The sequence below is a fragment of the Mixophyes fleayi genome, chromosome 4 (assembly GCF_038048845.1).
Source record: "Mixophyes fleayi isolate aMixFle1 chromosome 4, aMixFle1.hap1, whole genome shotgun sequence".
Lineage (NCBI taxonomy): Eukaryota > Metazoa > Chordata > Amphibia > Anura > Limnodynastidae > Mixophyes > Mixophyes fleayi.
In genome coordinates this window covers 326,252,968-326,259,847 of record NC_134405.1, presented here as the reverse complement: position 1 = coordinate 326,259,847, position 6,880 = coordinate 326,252,968, and positions in this window count along the sequence as shown.

Sequence of the window (6,880 nt, the reverse complement as noted above, 5' to 3'; positions counted from 1 at the left end):
GTGGCTGCTGTTTTGTGAATGAGACACACATGATTCTGGCCATAAATGATTACTGTCTTTTATTTGCAACCTGCAAGAAGCAGTTCTGTTGTTTTGTATGTAAACTACAGTGTTAAATATATGTTCTTTTCTGCATAATGTGTCAGGGTAGGATTTATTGCATTTTTTTACAAAATTAACCTGTAGTGGAAAATAGACCAATGTTAACAGTCACCAACATTTTACAATTATTTTCAGGAATACATTGCTACTGAGTAAATTCATCTAAGCAAGCCTTGCATGATACTGTTCCTGCGGGCCTTGGAGAACTATAATTCCCAAGGTCATCAAGAGGAATTTTGGATCCCTGTACATCAACTTCTTGGGGCCCCTTCCATAGCTGCCAAAGGGGGCATGGTCATACCTGGTTGGTGGCTCCTCCCACCACACATGCAGGGCCCCCAGGCAATCCTGGACCCTGGTGTATTTTTATGTTACTTTAAAATATGGGTTGTCCTTGAAAGTTAGGGACTATGTGATAATATAATACAAATATATATAGATATATATATTGGAGGCAAGAGAATGGCAGATAAGGACCAAGGACAGAGCTGGCAGCTCAGGCTAGAAATGGATTTAGTAAATCTGAAGTTTGGATCCCTCCTCGTGAGTTCCCAGGCAGGGAAGCGGACAGGATAGCTCAGTCCAGCCATGCCCCAGTCTCAGGGCCAGTGACAGTGCCTCCTCCCGCAGAGTGGGTAGATTCTGGGAGTCAAAACTTATCGGACTATATCTCTGCATTTTGGGTCTACTGATGAGCTAGCGAGAGACGTCACTTGGAACTATGGTAGGGGACTGAGGATGGCCCTCCCAATTGAGCCCCCCCCCGAAAGTGAGGGAGACCCTAGGGCCTTGAGCTGTTGTGGAAGGGGTGTGAACCACTAAACTTTAGCTGGCTGGTTTCTGACGTGAACAAAGGGCTGCAGTCCCTGTCTTATTGGATTTGCTTGGAGTACTGTCGATGGAGCTTGTCCTGGGACTATAGATCATAAGGACTTGTCCATCCAGTCCAAGCCCTGAGAGGTGGGTGAAGCCTGTCAGTAACCCTGGTTAATGTTGATTTATATTTTCCCTGTGTTTGTGTATTGTACCAGTTATGCTAGCGTATTGTGTTTATATTCCTCCAGTAATAGTGTTGGCCTATTACCTATTATATCTGCTTGCAGTGGTACCCAATTCCCTTTTTCCCAGAGTTCTGCATAGGTTTCTGATTAAGCTGGGTAGACATTTAGGGGTATATTTACTAAACTGCGGGTTTGAAAAAGTGGAGATGTTGCCTATAGCAACCAATCAGATTCTAGCTGTCATTTATTTAGTACATACTACAAAATAAAAGCTAGAATCTGATTGGTTGCTATAGGCAACATCTCCACTTTATCAAACCCGCAGCTTGATAAATTTACCCCTTAGACTCATCTAAATGGCAGTCAACTGAAATTGGGCATTGGGCAGGACGGGCGCTACTATTAGATGAATATAGGCTATTGACTAGGGTGCCAATGGTTTGGGGGTGTTTAAATAGATAATGTCACTTATCCAGTGTTTTTAATGCCCCCTGTGGCGCCCCCACATGGAGCACTGCCCGCTGACATGTAAGCAGCTGTTGGATGACGTTCCGCCATGTCATTGTTACACTAGGGTGGTGATACTTGGATATGACGTCACAGCCAGAGAAGGAGAGGATGCCACACCCACCTCCCGTCTGCTAACGTAAGCAGAAGTGGTGGAGAGCTGCACAAGGCATCCGGGGCGCTGCTTCCGACGGGAGTCCCTACGTATTTCCACCAGCTTTATCCTTGTGACAGTCCCAAACCACGTACGGTATTAAATTTTACTTCCTTACAGAGCGCTGTGGAGGTAAGACTGCACTACGCATTTCACCTCTATGCACATATAAAAGGTTCCTATTTTTGGTGTACTTGTTCTTTAAAGCAATCTCTAATGCTCTATATTGCTACTTACACGTTCTACATAATCACTTTCAGCAAGATTATAAATATACATCATCCGTAGACTTTGTAACATCTTGCAATAGTTTCAAGTTGATATAAATGATATAATTGCAATAAAAGATTCTACCAAAGTCCACAATTGCATCATGGCTCAGTAAAGGAAAACATCAGCACAGATAGGAACACACTGTAGGTGACAGGTCGCCCTCTCTCTGAACATAAATGGACAGACAGTAGGTTTGGAGGGGGCAGAAAAATGAAGAGAATAAATTAGATAATGCTTTTTTCCGCTGCAAAAAAATGCTTTTGCTTTGGGCAACTCAGTGATCACCCTGAACACTGTACGTTATGGAGTGGGTGCTCACATGGTTCATTAGCAGTCTGGAAACAGAAGTCACAGGTCGCATATATTCCAGCAAGTTGAAAATGGAGCGTCACAAACAGCCGCCATATTGGAAAGCTGTTTATACATCTACTGTCACTGTAGTATCATCAGCTGTTTATAAACCACCACTAATTCCGCAGAACTCACATCAGTCCCTGACCCATTGGAGCTTACAGTCTAAATTCCCTAACATACACACACACCGCATGAGACTAAGGTCAATTTAATGGCAGCCAATTAACCTACTGATATGTTTTTGGAGTGTGGGAGGAAACCAGAGCACCCAGGGGAAACCCACGCAAACACGGGGAGAACATACAAACTCCACACAGATAAGGCCATGGTTGGTACTCAAACGCATGACCCCAGTACTGTGGGGCAGAAGTGCTAACCACTGAGCCACCGTGCTGCCCTATACCAATCACAAAAATAAAATTCATAGCGCTAGTCAGTGGATCCAAAACTTTCTCAGTTCGAGGCACCTTTAGAGTCTCCAAATATTTTTCAAGGCTCCCCTAAGCCAAAATAATTACCAATTAGTCCCCCGCCTTGCTTACTACTGGCCCTGGCCCTGAGATCGCCCTGGCACCCCAGGGAACCGTGGCACCCAGTTTTAGAACCACTGCGCTAGGTGATTAACCAAGATTCAATTATAAAAAAGAGATGAACAAATAAAATTAACACCATACAGTCGGCTGCTCCTTTTTCAGACACCTGTTCCAGTTATGTATCTAAGATAAACAAACAAGAAAGAGCGACATATTGTAGTATTATCAGCAATGTCAATTCAACGGTGAAGTGCTCTAATTAATATTGTCAATTTTGGAAATCACCCCTCCGGGAGCTCTCCAAAGTTGGCCGTGTCTTGGGGGCGTGACCACGATAATCACGTCATTAGGTCCCGCACCTGCTATACAATTCCCATTTCGGCCTATTACAGCAGGGGACGGGGCAAGGATCATGCGATTAGCCCCGCCTCCACCCACTTCACCAACGAAGTGGGCAGGATTCCGGAGGTTGTCCTACTCTCCCTGGAGTCTGGCAGAGTTCCCAAAGGTTCCGACTGGAAACCTCTCTGCAGGATACCTTTACCAGAAATACTCATAACTTTCAAAGCTGGTGGACAATCTGAACACCCAGATATCACATTGCATTTTTAGAATTGCTTCTCATAGTAACACTTGTATATAGCACATTAAAATGATTCATCCTAATCATCACCATTTATTTATATAGCGCCACTGATTCTGCAGCGCTGTACAAAGAACTCACATCAGTCCCTGCCCCATTGGGGCTTACAGTCTAAATTCCCTAACATACACACACACAGACAGAGAGAGAGACACTAGGGTCAATTTTGATATCAGCCAATTAACCTACTAGTATATTTTTGGAGTGTGGGAGGAAACCGGAGCACCCGGAGGAAACCCACGCAAACACTGGGAGAACATACAAACTCCACACAGATAAGGCCATGGCCAGGAATTGAACTCATGACCCCAGCGCTGTGAGGCAGAAGTTCTAACCACTGAGCCATCGTGCCAATGATTGCTGATTTATTATTATTATTATAGAATGGCATCTTTCATTAATAAATGTAATTTATTACAATACATTTGAACTAATTACTGAGGCTGGTGGTAGTGTATGGCTATGAAAGGTTAGAAGGTTGTAAATACAGCCCTGGAATTGTATCAGATCGCCCCCATCCTGCCTTACAGACGTTGTTCCATCAAAGTCTAAAGACGTGTTCACATCTAAATGCTTCCAATGCACTATATGATGCATGAAAATCACATTAAAATTAGACACATTGGGGCTGAGTCATTAAGGCACTGTGCTCTATTAGAAAAGACACTGCAGGATTCGTACAATACCTATGTACAGTGCATTTTTTATCATAGAACTCACAGAACTGAGTTCCGGCACCTTTTTTCAATGGATTTTCCAAGTTTTAAAAGTAACTTTTGAACATTTGATGTTCGCCCTGTCGAGCGTAGAAGGTCGGCGCAAAATCATTAAAACGGTGCATGCGGGCTGCTTGTGTGTCCAGTCCGATGCATGCGTACTTCGTCCGCACTGGTTGTGATGGCGCTGCTCTGCTTGTGGCACTGCTCAGCTTGTGATTGGTCGTGTGGTCGCACGCTGAGAGCTTACTTCAGGCGGCGACCGTTTTGTTTCGTTACACAACTGACGTGTGTGGGTGTGTGTACAGTGATTGACTACGTGATGCCAGTTCCGGCACCTTTTTTCTTACACAAAAACCACTGGCTATGTGGAATATAACATTTCAAAGAACACACAGAAAAAAAAAATATATATATATTCAAATAATGGTACATGTCAATATTATAGGAATTTATAATTATACATTGATTTTTTTTATTTTTTTTTTTAAAAAAAGGTGTTTTTTTAGTGAAAACCATTTATTAGGGTGTACTTAAGGGGGAATTCAATTCAGCGCGAAGTGTCTAGCAGGCATTCCAAAGACACTTTGCAGCGTATATTTTTACAGGAATATATGCTCATTTTTCCTCGCGCCCCATATAGCTGTGAGGAAAATTGAGCGTAATTTTTTACCAAAGTAACAGTAAAACTGCGCAGCCAATTGAATTCCCCCCTTAATGTCTACAGTACATAACAGACATTTTCACAGTTGCTCCTGATTGCAAACACATGTTATAGCATGCAGACAATTAGAGATGGGCGGGCTCGGTTCCCCGAGAACCGAACCTGCCCGAAATTCCGGTATCCGACTCTGGCGCCAATTCGGATTCAAAATCGAGGCAAAACGTCATTGTGACGTCGTCGGATCTCAGAGCTCGGTTCTCGCGATGTTTGAAATCCATAAATACCTGCCTCCACAGCAACCCAACGCCATTTGACAGAGAGAGAGAGAAGGGTTAGGTCACAGGCAGCAGGGAGCAGGGCCATCGTAACAACATTATGGGCCCCTGGGCAAAGCAGTGCACCGGGGCCCCTAGATATAGATATAAATATAGATATATAGATGTATACAGATACAGATATAGATATAGATATATAGAGATAGAGATAGATAGATGTACCTGCTCAGTGAACCTTGAAGGTGTTTTTTTGCAGGTTTTTTTCTTTTGCAGGATTATTTATTCTCATTAAGAGCCGTGCCTATGGGGCCCCCTTGCCCGTGAGGCCCCCGGGCAGCTGCCCATCGTGCCCAATGGATAAGATGGCCCTGGCAGGGAGAGAGCAATTATTCTAGCACTTGTTATAGCAGGAAGAGAGGAGGATAGAGGAGGCATTATTGCAAACATTACCAACTGTCTGGGGTGTCATATTCCCTCCTCCAGAAACTATTTTCTGCCTGTAGAAATAGAAATATACCAGCAGTATAAAGTTTTGATTTTGTACTACAAGTGCTTTGGGGTCTCCCATATTCCCCAGTGTGAACAAACAATTTTTCTGGTGCTGAAAGTCTTATCTAGCAGCACTATATATTTAATAGTTTGCACTACAAGTGTTTTGGGGTCTCCCATATTCCACTGTGTGAAAAAACAATACAGACAGAAACCAAACTGCCTTTGTCCATTTCTATTTAACGTACAGTCATTGCAGGCTGATTTTTTTCTATTTAACTACAAGTGGAGGGTGTAATATACACCCAAAGACGATGGCTACATTGCCAATAGTCGAAGATGGAGAGGAAGACAACCAGGGGGTAAATGTATGAACATGCGGGTTCTTCAACACCCGGGTGTTCGGCGATTAAATTTCAAGCGGCGCTGCATTGTAAAGGGAAGTTTCCCTTTACAATGCAGCGCCGCTTGAAATTTAATCGCCGAACACGCTGAACACGCGGTTGTTGAAGAACCCGCATGTTCATACATTTACCCCCTGGTTTGTCTGTATAATTTGCAGGCAAGTGTTATAATTAAGGACGGCCTACAAGGGATTAAACTGTATTTTTCTTAATTTGCACTACTAGAGCCAAACAGAAAAGATGCCTTGGACATTTTTTATTGACTCACTTATCCAAGAAACAGGTGGAGCACTAAATTATTTTAGACCAAAAAGATTGTATGTTTTACAAAAATTGCAAAACAAAACCAAAACCAAAACACGAAGGTAATCCAGATCCAAAACCAAAACACAGGGGTCAGTGACCATTTCTACATACAATAGTGACATCACTAGGAATCAGGACTTAGACTAGCCCTGTAGCTGGTGCGAGAGATACGGCACAAAACCAACGTACTTTTGTGTGCACCAGAGTTTGACTTGGACGTGGTAAAAATTGCTTGCTGTGCTTGAATTTGCTAATTTTTTTTTTTTTTAGTCTAAAGTCTTAGGCATACTTGCCTGCTTTCGGCAAGTGTAGTCGGGGAGAGGGGCGTGACTAAAAGATGGGGCGGGGCTAAAAGTGTAATTTTGGCCCCTCCCCAGCGATGGAAATGCAGTTTTGTCACGAGGGCAGGGCCAAAATGACGCGATTCACCGCAAATCGCGTTATTTAGGCTAGGCAGTT